Source organism: Triturus cristatus, chromosome 11, assembly GCF_964204655.1.
Source record: "Triturus cristatus chromosome 11, aTriCri1.1, whole genome shotgun sequence".
Lineage (NCBI taxonomy): Eukaryota > Metazoa > Chordata > Amphibia > Caudata > Salamandridae > Triturus > Triturus cristatus.
In genome coordinates this window covers 1,144,213,390-1,144,225,515 of record NC_140594.1, presented here as the reverse complement: position 1 = coordinate 1,144,225,515, position 12,126 = coordinate 1,144,213,390, and the positions used below count along the sequence as shown (strand labels likewise).

Here is a 12,126-nt window from a genome sequence, read left to right as displayed (position 1 = left end):
AATCTGCCACTTGGAGTCCTCTCAACTTGCCCTCTGATAAAACATTTTTCTGAGCCGCAGTTACATCCGATGGTTACAAGGTGGTGCTGCATTCAGGTGAGAGCACAAGTATGCACTAAATCTTGGGGACTTTTGCCAGATTTATCGGTGGATCTTGCCTAATATTTTCAGAGGCTAGATATCGCCTAGAAATGCTTTTTAAAATAGGGATGCTGGGTTTATAATGTCTGGTCGGGGCTCAGCCCTTTCATTGCCTGCCCCCAGCAAAATATTTATTATCAGCACATGTGAGTGGTGAGTGCTTTATGGAAAATAGCATAAATTGGGACAATGAATGTAGCAGATGAGGCGATCGAGATGTCTACCTACGTGTTTGTTTATTTTTTTATATAACGGCTGATTATTCTGTTTCTGATATTTCAGTTTTGTGACATGTTGCATTAAAATATATCCTGCTTGGAGAATATATAAATATTTGCACTGCGTTGGCCGGGAATCGAACCCGGGTCAACTGCTTGGAAGGCAGCTATGCTCACCACTATACCACCAACACCCTCTGATGTGTGTCCTCTAGGTTCCAGATGTTACAACGCCGAGTGCAGTGGCAATCTTGCACCGGTTCCAATGGTGCATTTGGTGTGGATACCAACATGAAAAGCTGTAGAAATTGTCTTGCAGAGGGTAAAGAACTGGGGATTGAAACCAAGGATAAAGCTGTGCAGAAGAGAAGAAATGGAAAGCAGCAGTACAAATAGTGGAAATGAGCATATGGGCAGCATCGGAAGCAAAGCAGCGAAGAGAAAGGGAGTAAATTCCATGAAATGCATAGGAGATTGATAAAAGCAGAACAAAAAGGGAAGAATTAAATTCAAAGCATGCCCCGAAAAACGTGTGAAGGTCCCACCTGTCATTTATGCTTCTAATTGGGTATCTTTACTTTCAAAGTATAGGGTTGATCCTTTGACGATCACTCTCTTGATTTACAGCAGAGACAGATAGTTGAGAAGTCTTTTCTCACATAGCTAGCACAAGCCTGCGCTTTTCCTTGCTGGCAGGGTGGAAATGACAGATTAGTCCTAGGAAGAAAAATCAAGCAATATTAGCAGAGGATGGTTTCGATCCATCGACCTCTGGGTTATGGGCCCAGCACGCTTCCGCTGCGCCACTCTGCTCCCTTGTGAAAGTGCTCTCTTTATGCAGAGGAGGAGCTTTCAGCGGAGTGGCAAGGGATTGGTGGGGCTCTCTCCTCATTTGCCTAAGCACATCGCAAGGTATGCAGGGTACAGAAAATCTTCATCTTCCCCACTCACAGTCAGTCATAACTGAAAGTGCAGACCCTCTTAGGAATTAGCCGTTTCAGGCCTTTACCAAGACAGCAGCTCTCTGTCCCTGTCCTTTCTCTGTGATCCTAGCACTAGCATACTCAGGATTTGGCTTTACCTGGGAGCCAGAGATCTACCCGATGAGGGCTTGCCCGGTGTGAGGCTTTTGAGCGTTTGGGAGCGTTCGGGACGTGAGAGGACGCTAGACAGGAAACTATGCCAATTTCAAGTATCCAACCTTCCTGCTGCAGTGAGAGGCTCTTTCCGTGGAAATCTGCCACTTGGAGTCCTCTCAACTTGCCCTCTGATAAAACATTTTTCTGAGCCGCAGTTACATCCGATGGTTACAAGGTGGCGCTGCATTCAGGTGAGAGCACAAGTATGCACAAAATCTTAGGGACTTTTGCCAGATTTATCGGTGGATCTTGCCTATTATTTTCAGAGGCTAGATATCGCCTAGAAATGCTTTTTAACATAGGGATGCTGGGGTTATAATTTCTGGTCGGGGCTCAGCCCTTTCATTGCCTGCCCCCAGCAAAACATTTATTATCAGCACATGTGAGTGGTGAGTGCTTTATGGAAAATAGCATATATTGGGACAATGAATGTAGCAGATGAGGCGATCGAGATGTCTACCTACGTGTTTGATTATTTTTTTATATAACGGCTGATTGTTCTGTTTCTGATATTTCAGTTTTGTGACATGTTGCATTAAAATATATCCTGCTTGGAGAATATATAAATATTTGCACTGCGTTGGCCGGGAATCGAACCCGGGTCAACTGCTTGGAAGGCAGCTATGCTCACCACTATACCACCAACGCCCTCTGATGTGTGTCCTCTAGGTTCCAGATGTTACAACGCCGAGTGCAGTGGCAATCTTGCACCGGTTCCAATGGTGCATTTGGTGTGGATACCAACATGAAAAGCTGTAGAAATTGTCTTGCAGAGGGTAAAGAACTGGGGATTGAAACCAAGGATAAAGCTGTGCAGAAGAGAAGAAATGGAAAGCAGCAGTACAAATAGTGGAAATGAGCATATGGGCAGCATCGGAAGCAAAGCAGCGAAGAGAAAGGGAGTAAATTCCATGAAATGCATAGGAGATTGATAAAAGCAGAACAAAAAGGGAAGAATTAAATTCAAAGCATGCCCCCGAAAAACGTGTGAAGGTCCCACCTGTCATTTATGCTTCTAATTGGGTATCTTTACTTTCAAAGTATAGGGTTGATCCTTTGACGATCACTCTCTTGATTTACAGCAGAGACAGATAGTTGAGAAGTCTTTTCTCACATAGCTAGCACAAGCCTGCGCTTTTCCTTGCTGGCAGGGTGGAAATGACAGATTAGTCCTAGGAAGAAAAATCAAGCAATATTAGCAGAGGATGGTTTCGATCCATCGACCTCTGGGTTATGGGCCCAGCACGCTTCTGCTGCGCCACTCTGCTCCCTTGTGAAAGTGCTCTCTTTATGCAGAGGAGGAGCTTTCAGCGGAGTGGCAAGGGATTGGTGGGGCTCTCTCCTCATTTGCCTAAGCACATCGCAAGGTATGCTGGGTACAGAAAATCTTCATCTTCCCCACTCACAGTCAGTCATAACTGAAAGTGCAGACCCTCTTAGGAATTAGCCGTTTCAGGCCTTTACCAAGACAGCAGCTCTCTGTCCCTGTCCTTTCTCTGTGATCCTAGCACTAGCATACTCAGGATTTGGCTTTACCTGGGAGCCAGAGATCTACCCGGTGAGTGCGAGGCTTTTGAGCGTTTGGGAGCGTTCGGGACGTGAGAGGACGCTGGACAGGAAACTATGCCAATTTGAAGTATCCAACCTTCCTGCTGCAGTGAGAGGCTCTTTCCGTGGAAATCTGCCACTTGGAGTCCTCTCAACTTGCCCTCTGATAAAACATTTTTGTGAGCCGCAGTTACATCCGATGGTTACAAGGTGGCGCTGCATTCAGGTGAGAGCACAAGTATGCACAAAATCTTGGGGACTTTTGCCAGATTTATCGGTGGATCTTGCCTATTATTTTCAGAGGCTAGATATCGCCTAGAAATGCTTTTTAACATAGGGATGCTGGGGTTATAATGTCTGGTCGGGGCTCAGCCCTTTCATTGCCTGCCCCCAGCAAAATATTTATAATCAGCACATGTGAGTGGTGAGTGCTTTATGGAAAATAGCATATATTGAGACAATGAATGTAGCAGATGAGGCGATCGAGATGTCTACCTACGTGTTTGATTATTTTTTTATATAACGGCTGATTATTCTGTTTCTGATATTTCAGTTTTGTGACATGTTGCATTAAAATATATCCTGCTTGGAGAATATATAAATATTTGCACTGCGTTGGCCGGGAATCGAACCCGGGTCAACTGCTTGGAAGGCAGCTATGCTCACCACTATACCACCAACGCCTTCTGATGTGTGTCCTCTAGGTTCCAGATGTTACAATGCCGAGTGCAGTGGCAATCTTGCACCGGTTCCAATGGTGCATTTGGTGTGGATACCAACATGAAAAGCTGTAGAAATTGTCTTGCAGAGGGTAAAGAACTGGGGATTGAAACCAAGGATAAAGCTGTGCAGAAGAGAAGAAATGGAAAGCAGCAGTACAAATAGTGGAAATGAGCATATGGGCAGCATCGGAAGCAAAGCAGCGAAGAGAAAGGGAGTAAATTCCATGAAATGCATAGGAGATTGATAAAAGCAGAACAAAAAGGGAAGAATTAAATTCAAAGCATGCCCCGAAAAATGTGTGAAGGTCCCACCTGTCATTTATGCTTCTAATTGGGTATCTTTACTTTCAAAGTATAGGGTTGATCCTTTGACGATCACTCTCTTGATTTACAGCAGAGACAGATAGTTGAGAAGTCTTTTCTCACATAGCTAGCACAAGCCTGCGCTTTTCCTTGCTGGCAGGGTGGAAATGCCAGATTAGTCCTAGGAAGAAAAATCAAGCAATATTAGCAGAGGATGGTTTCGATCCATCGACCTCTGGGTTATGGGACCAGCACGCTTCTGCTGCGCCACTCTGCTCCCTTGTGAAAGTGCTCTCTTTATGCAGAGGAGGAGCTTTCAGCGGAGTGGCAAGGGATTGGTGGGGCTCTCTCCTCATTTGCCTAAGCACATCGCAAGGTATGCTGGGTACAGAAAATCTTCATCTTCCCCACTCACAGTCAGTCATAACTGAAAGTGCAGACCCTCTTAGGAATTAGCCGTTTCAGGCCTTTACCAAGACAGCAGCTCTCTGTCCCTGTCCTTTCTCTGTGATCCTAGCACTAGCATACTCAGGATTTGGCTTTACCTGGGAGCCAGAGATCTACCCGGTGAGGGCGAGGCTTTTGAGCGTTTGGGACGTGAGAGGACGCTGGACAGGAAACTATGCCAATTTGAAGTATCCAACCTTCCTGCTGCAGCGAGAGGCTCTTTCCGTGGAAATCTGCCACTTGGAGTCCTCTCAACTTGCCCTCTGATAAAACATTTTTCTGAGCCGCAGTTACATCCGATGGTTACAAGGTGGTGCTGCATTCAGGTGAGAGCACAAGTATGCACTAAATCTTGGGGACTTTTGCCAGATTTATCGGTGGATCTTGCCTAATATTTTCAGAGGCTAGATATCGCCTAGAAATGCTTTTTAAAATAGGGATGCTGGGTTTATAATGTCTGGTCGGGGCTCAGCCCTTTCATTGCCTGCCCCCAGCAAAATATTTATTATCAGCACATGTGAGTGGTGAGTGCTTTATGGAAAATAGCATAAATTGGGACAATGAATGTAGCAGATGAGGCGATCGAGATGTCTACCTACGTGTTTGTTTATTTTTTTATATAACGGCTGATTATTCTGTTTCTGATATTTCAGTTTTGTGACATGTTGCATTAAAATATATCCTGCTTGGAGAATATATAAATATTTGCACTGCGTTGGCCGGGAATCGAACCCGGGTCAACTGCTTGGAAGGCAGCTATGCTCACCACTATACCACCAATGCCCTCTGATGTGTTTCCTCTACGTTCCAGATGTTACAACGCCGAGTGCAGTGGCAATCTTGCACCGGTTCCAATGGTGCATTTGGTGTGGATACCAACATGAAAAGCTGTAGAAATTGTCTTGCAGAGGGTAAAGAACTGGGGATTGAAACCAAGGATAAAGCTGTGCAGAAGAGAAGAAATGGAAAGCAGCAGTACAAATAGTGGAAATGAGCATATGGGCAGCATCGGAAGCAAAGCAGCGAAGAGAAAGGGAGTAAATTCCATGAAATGCATAGGAGATTGATAAAAGCAGAACAAAAAGGGAAGAATGAAATTCAAAGCATGCCCCGAAAAACGTGTGAAGGTCCCACCTGTCATTTATGCTTCTAATTGGGTATCTTTACTTTCAAAGTATAGGGTTGATCCTTTGACGATCACTCTCTTGATTTACAGCAGAGACAGATAGTTGAGAAGTCTTTTCTCACATAGCTAGCACAAGCCTGCGCTTTTCCTTGCTGGCAGGGTGGAAATGACAGATTAGTCCTAGGAAGAAAAATCAAGCAATATTAGCAGAGGATGGTTTCGATCCATCGACCTCTGGGTTATGGGCCCAGCACGCTTCCGCTGCGCCACTCTGCTCCCTTGTGAAAGTGCTCTCTTTATGCAGAGGAGGAGCTTTCAGCGGAGTGGCAAGGGATTGGTGGGGCTCTCTCCTCATTTGCCTAAGCACATCGCAAGGTATGCTGGGTACAGAAAATCTTCATCTTCCCCACTCACAGTCAGTCATAACTGAAAGTGCAGACCCTCTTAGGAATTAGCCGTTTCAGGCCTTTACCAAGACAGCAGCTCTCTGTCCCTGTCCTTTCTCTGTGATCCTAGCACTAGCATACTCAGGATTTGGCTTTACCTGGGAGCCAGATATCTACCCGGTGAGGGCGAGGCTTTTGAGCGTTTGGGAGCGTTCGGGACGTGAGAGGACGCTGGACAGGAAACTATGCCAATTTGAAGTATCCAACCTTCCTGCTGCAGTGAGAGGCTCTTTCCGTGGAAATCTGCCACTTGGAGTCCTCTCAACTTGCCCTCTGATAAAACATTTTTCTGAGCCGCAGATACATCCGATGGTTACAAGGTGGCGCTGCATTCAGGTGAGAACACAAGTATGCACAAAATCTTGGGGACTTTTGCCAGATTTATCGGTGGATCTTGCCTATTATTTTCAGAGGCTAGATATCGCCTAGAAATGCTTTTTAACATAGGGATGCTGGGGTTATAATTTCTGGTCGGGGCTCAGCCCTTTCATTGCCTGCCCCCAGCAAAATATTTATTATCAGCACATGTGAGTGGTGAGTGCTTTATGGAAAATAGCATATATTGGGACAATGAATGTAGCAGATGAGGCGATCGAGATGTCTACCTACGTGTTTGATTATTTTTTTATATAACGGCTGATTATTCTGTTTCTGATATTTCAGTTTTGTGACATGTTGCATTAAAATATATCCTGCTTGGAGAATATATAAATATTTGCACTGCGCTGGCCGGGAATCGAACCCGGGTCAACTGCTTGGAAGGCAGCTATGCTCACCACTATACCACCAACGCCCTCTGATGTGTGTCCTCTAGGTTCCAGATGTTACAACGCCGAGTGCAGTGGCAATCTTGCACCGGTTCCAATGGTGCATTTGGTGTGGATACCAACATGAAAAGCTGTAGAAATTGTCTTGCAGAGGGTAAAGAACTGGGGATTGAAACCAAGGATAAAGCTGTGCAGAAGAGAAGAAATGGAAAGCAGCAGTACAAATAGTGGAAATGAGCATATGGGCAGCATCGGAAGCAAAGCAGCGAAGAGAAAGGGAGTAAATTCCATGAAATGCATAGGAGATTGATAAAAGCAGAACAAAAAGGGAAGAATTAAATTCAAAGCATGCCCCGAAAAACGTGTGAAGGTCCCACCTGTCATTTATGCTTCTAATTGGGTATCTTTACTTTCAAAGTATAGGGTTGATCCTTTGACGATCACTCTCTTGATTTACAGCAGAGACAGATAGTTGAGAAGTCTTTTCTCACATAGCTAGCACAAGCCTGCGCTTTTCCTTGCTGGCAGGGTGGAAATGACAGATAAGTCCTAGGAAGAAAAATCAAGCAATATTAGCAGAGGATGGTTTCGATCCATCGACCTCTGGGTTATGGGCCCAGCACGCTTCCGCTGCGCCACTCTTCTCCCTTGTGAAAGTGCTCTCTTTATGCAGAGGAGGAGCTTTCAGCGGAGTGGCAAGGGATTGGTGGGGCTCTCTCCTCATTTGCCTAAGCACATCGCAAGGTATGCTGGGTACAGAAAATCTTCATCTTCCCCACTCACAGTCAGTCATAACTGAAAGTGCAGACCCTCTTAGGAATTAGCCGTTTCAGGCCTTTACCAAGACAGCAGCTCTCTGTCCCTGTCCTTTCTCTGTGATCCTAGCACTAGCATACTCAGGATTTGGCTTTACCTGGGAGCCAGAGATCTACCCGGTGAGGGCTTGCCCGGTGTGAGGCTTTTGAGCGTTTGGGAGCGTTCGGGACGTGAGAGGACGCTGGACAGGAAACTATGCCAATTTCAAGTATCCAACCTTCCTGCTGCAGTGAGAGGCTCTTTCCGTGGAAATCTGCCACTTGGAGTCCTCTCAACTTGCCCTCTGATAAAACATTTTTCTGAGCCGCATTTACATCCGATGGTTACAAGGTGGCGCTGCATTCAGGTGAGAGCACAAGTATGCACAAAATCTTGGGGACTTTTGCCAGATTTATCGGTGGATCTTGCCTAATATTTTCAGAGGCTAGATATCGCCTAGAAATGCTTTTTAACATAGGGATGCTGGGGTTATAATGTCTGGTCGGGGCTCAGCCCTTTCATTGCCTGCCCCCAGCAAAATATTTATTATCAGCACATGTGAGTGGTGAGTGCTTTATGGAAAATAGCATATATTGGGACAATAAATGTAGCAGATGAGGCGATCGAGATGTCTACCTACGTGTTTGATTATTTTTTTATATAACGGCTGATTATTCTGTTTCTGATATTTCAGTTTTGTGACATGTTGCATTAAAATATATCCTGCTTGGAGAATATATAAATATTTGCACTGCGTTGGCCGGGAATCGAACCCGGGTCAACTGCTTGGAAGGCAGCTATGCTCACCACTATACCACCAACGCCCTCTGATGTGTGTCCTCTAGGTTCCAGATGTTACAACGCCGAGTGCAGTGGCAATCTTGCACCGGTTCCAATGGTGCATTTGGTGTGGATACCAACATGAAAAGCAGTAGAAATTGTCTTGCAGAGGGTAAAGAACTGGGGATTGAAACCAAGGATAAAGCTGTGCAGAAGAGAAGAAATGGAAAGCAGCAGTACAAATAGTGGAAATGAGCATATGGGCAGCATCGGAAGCAAAGCAGCGAAGAGAAAGGGAGTAAATTCCATGAAATGCATAGGAGATTGATAAAAGCAGTACAAAAAGGGAAGAATTAAATTCAAAGCATGCCCCGAAAAACGTGTGAAGGTCCCACCTGTCATTTATGCTTCTAATTGGGTATCTTTACTTTCAAAGTATAGGGTTGATCCTTTGACGATCACTCTCTTGATTTACAGCAGAGACAGATAGTTGAGAAGTCTTTTCTCACATAGCTAGCACAAGCCTGCGCTTTTCCTTGCTGGCAGGGTGGAAATGACAGATTAGTCCTAGGAAGAAAAATCAAGCAATATTAGCAGAGGATGGTTTCGATCCATCGACCTCTGGGTTATGGGCCCAGCACGCTTCCGCTGCGCCACTCTGCTCCCTTGTGAAAGTGCTCTCTTTATGCAGAGGAGGAGCTTTCAGCGGAGTGGCAAGGGATTGGTGGGGCTCTCTCCTCATTTGCCTAAGCACATCGCAAGGTATGCTGGGTACAGAAAATCTTCATCTTCCCCACTCACAGTCAGTCATAACTGAAAGTGCAGACCCTCTTAGGAATTAGCCGTTTCAGGCCTTTACCAAGACAGCAGCTCTCTGTCCCTGTCCTTTCTCTGTGATCCTAGCACTAGCATACTCAGGATTTGGCTTTACCTGGGAGCCAGATATCTACCCGGTGAGGGGAGGCTTTTGAGCGTTTGGGAGCGTTCAGGACGCTGGACAGGAAACTATGCCAATTTGAAGTATCCAACCTTCCTGCTGCAGTGAGAGGCTCTTTCCGTGGAAATCTGCCACTTGGAGTCCTCTCAACTTGCCCTCTGATAAAACATTTTTCTGAGCCGCAGTTACATCCGATGGTTACAAGGTGGCGCTGCATTCAGGTGAGAACACAAGTATGCACAAAATCTTGGGGACTTTTGCCAGATTTATCGGTGGATCTTGCCTATTATTTTCAGAGGCTAGATATCGCCTAGAAATGCTTTTTAACATAGGGATGCTGGGGTTATAATTTCTGGTCGGGGCTCAGCCCTTTCATTGCCTGCCCCCAGCAAAATATTTATTATCAGCACATGTGAGTGGTGAGTGCTTTATGGAAAATAGCATATATTGGGACAATGAATGTAGCAGATGAGGCGATCGAGATGTCTACCTACGTGTTTGATTACTTTTTTATATAACGGCTGATTGTTCTGTTTCTGATATTTCAGTTTTGTGACATGTTGCATTAAAATATATCCTGCTTGGAGAATATATAAATATTTGCACTGCGTTGGCCGGGAATCGAACTCGGGTCAACTGCTTGGATGGCAGCTATGCTCACCACTATACCACCAACGCCTTCTGATGTGTGTCCTCTAGGTTCCAGATGTTACAATGCCGAGTGCAGTGGCAATCTTGCACCGGTTCCAATGGTGCATTTGGTGTGGATACCAACATGAAAAGCTGTAGAAATTGTCTTGCAGAGGGTAAAGAACTGGGGATTGAAACCAAGGATAAAGCTGTGCAGAAGAGAAGAAATGGAAAGCAGCAGTACAAATAGTGGAAATGAGCATATGGGCAGCATCGGAAGCAAAGCAGCGAAGAGAAAGGGAGTAAATTCCATGAAATGCATAGGAGATTGATAAAAGCAGAACAAAAAGGGAAGAATGAAATTCAAAGCATGCCCCGAAAAACGTTTGAAGGTCCCACCTGTCATTTATGCTTCTAATTGGGTATCTTTACTTTCAAAGTATAGGGTTGATCCTTTGACGATCACTCTCTTGATTTACAGCAGAGACAGATAGTTGAGAAGTCTTTTCTCACATAGCTAGCACAAGCCTGCCCTTTTCCTTGCTGGCAGGGTGGAAATGACAGATTAGTCCTAGGAAGAAAAATCAAGCAATATTAGCAGAGGATGGTTTCGATCCATCGACCTCTGGGTTATGGGCCCAGCACGCTTCTGCTGCGCCACTCTGCTCCCTTGTGAAAGTGCTCTCTTTATGCAGAGGAGGAGCTTTCAGCGGAGTGGCAAGGGATTGGTGGGGCTCTCTCCTCATTTGCCTAAGCACATCGCAAGGTATGCTGGGTACAGAAAATCTTCATCTTCCCCACTCACAGTCAGTCATAACTGAAAGTGCAGACCCTCTTAGGAATTAGCCGTTTCAGGCCTTTACCAAGACAGCAGCTCTCTGTCCCTGTCCTTTCTCTGTGATCCTAGCACTAGCATACTCAGGATTTGGCTTTACCTGGGAGCCAGAGATCTACCCGGTGAGGGCTTGCCCGGTGTGAGGCTTTTGAGCGTTTGGGACGTGAGAGGACGCTGGACAGGAAACTATGCCAATTTGAAGTATCCAACCTTCCTGCTGCAGCGAGAGGCTCTTTCCGTGGAAATCTGCCACTTGGAGTCCTCTCAACTTGCCCTCTGATAAAACATTTTTCTGAGCCGCAGTTACATCCGATGGTTACAAGGTGGTGCTGCATTCAGGTGAGAGCACAAGTATGCACTAAATCTTGGGGACTTTTGCCAGATTTATCGGTGGATCTTGCCTAATATTTTCAGAGGCTAGATATCGCCTAGAAATGCTTTTTAAAATAGGGATGCTGGGTTTATAATGTCTGGTCGGGGCTCAGCCCTTTCATTGCCTGCCCCCAGCAAAATATTTATTATCAGCACATGTGAGTGGTGAGTGCTTTATGGAAAATAGCATAAATTGGGACAATGAATGTAGCAGATGAGGCGATCGAGATGTCTACCTACGTGTTTGTTTATTTTTTTATATAACGGCTGATTATTCTGTTTCTGATATTTCAGTTTTGTGACATGTTGCATTAAAATATATCCTGCTTGGAGAATATATAAATATTTGCACTGCGTTGGCCGGGAATCGAACCCGGGTCAACTGCTTGGAAGGCAGCTATGCTCACCACTATACCACCAATGCCCTCTGATGTGTTTCCTCTACGTTCCAGATGTTACAACGCCGAGTGCAGTGGCAATCTTGATCCGGTTCCAATGGTGCATTTGGTGTGGATACCAACATGAAAAGCTGTAGAAATTGTCTTGCAGAGGGTAAAGAACTGGGGATTGAAACCAAGGATAAAGCTGTGCAGAAGAGAAGAAATGGAAAGCAGCAGTACAAATAGTGGAAATGAGCATATGGGCAGCATCGGAAGCAAAGCAGCGAAGAGAAAGGGAGTAAATTCCATGAAATGCATAGGAGATTGATAAAAGCAGAACAAAAAGGGAAGAATTAAATTCAAAGCATGCCCCGAAAAACGTGTGAAGGTCCCACCTGTCATTTATGCTTCTAATTGGGTATCTTTACTTTCAAAGTATAGGGTTGATCCTTTGACGATCACTCTCTTGATTTACAGCAGAGACAGATAGTTGAGAAGTCTTTTCTCACATAGCTAGCACAAGCCTGCGCTTTTCCTTGC

General features: G+C 45.2%; 5 non-coding genes across 5 annotated transcripts; all 5 read right to left on the bottom strand.

Annotated features, from left to right (window-relative positions):
* Positions 1 to 481: 481 nt before the first annotated feature.
* On the bottom strand, positions 482 to 553 carry TRNAG-UCC (transfer RNA glycine (anticodon UCC)). The gene has a single exon. It is a non-coding gene; the product is annotated as a tRNA-Gly (tRNA).
* A 1,521-nt stretch (positions 554 to 2,074) lies between these two features.
* On the bottom strand, positions 2,075 to 2,146 carry TRNAG-UCC (transfer RNA glycine (anticodon UCC)). The gene has a single exon. It is a non-coding gene; the product is annotated as a tRNA-Gly (tRNA).
* Positions 2,147 to 3,657: 1,511 nt separating this feature from the next.
* On the bottom strand, positions 3,658 to 3,729 carry TRNAG-UCC (transfer RNA glycine (anticodon UCC)). The gene has a single exon. It is a non-coding gene; the product is annotated as a tRNA-Gly (tRNA).
* Positions 3,730 to 6,811: 3,082 nt separating this feature from the next.
* TRNAG-UCC (transfer RNA glycine (anticodon UCC)) lies at positions 6,812 to 6,883 on the bottom strand. The gene has a single exon. It is a non-coding gene; the product is annotated as a tRNA-Gly (tRNA).
* Positions 6,884 to 8,404: 1,521 nt separating this feature from the next.
* Positions 8,405 to 8,476, bottom strand: TRNAG-UCC (transfer RNA glycine (anticodon UCC)). The gene has a single exon. It is a non-coding gene; the product is annotated as a tRNA-Gly (tRNA).
* Between the last annotated feature and the right edge of the window lie 3,650 nt (positions 8,477 to 12,126).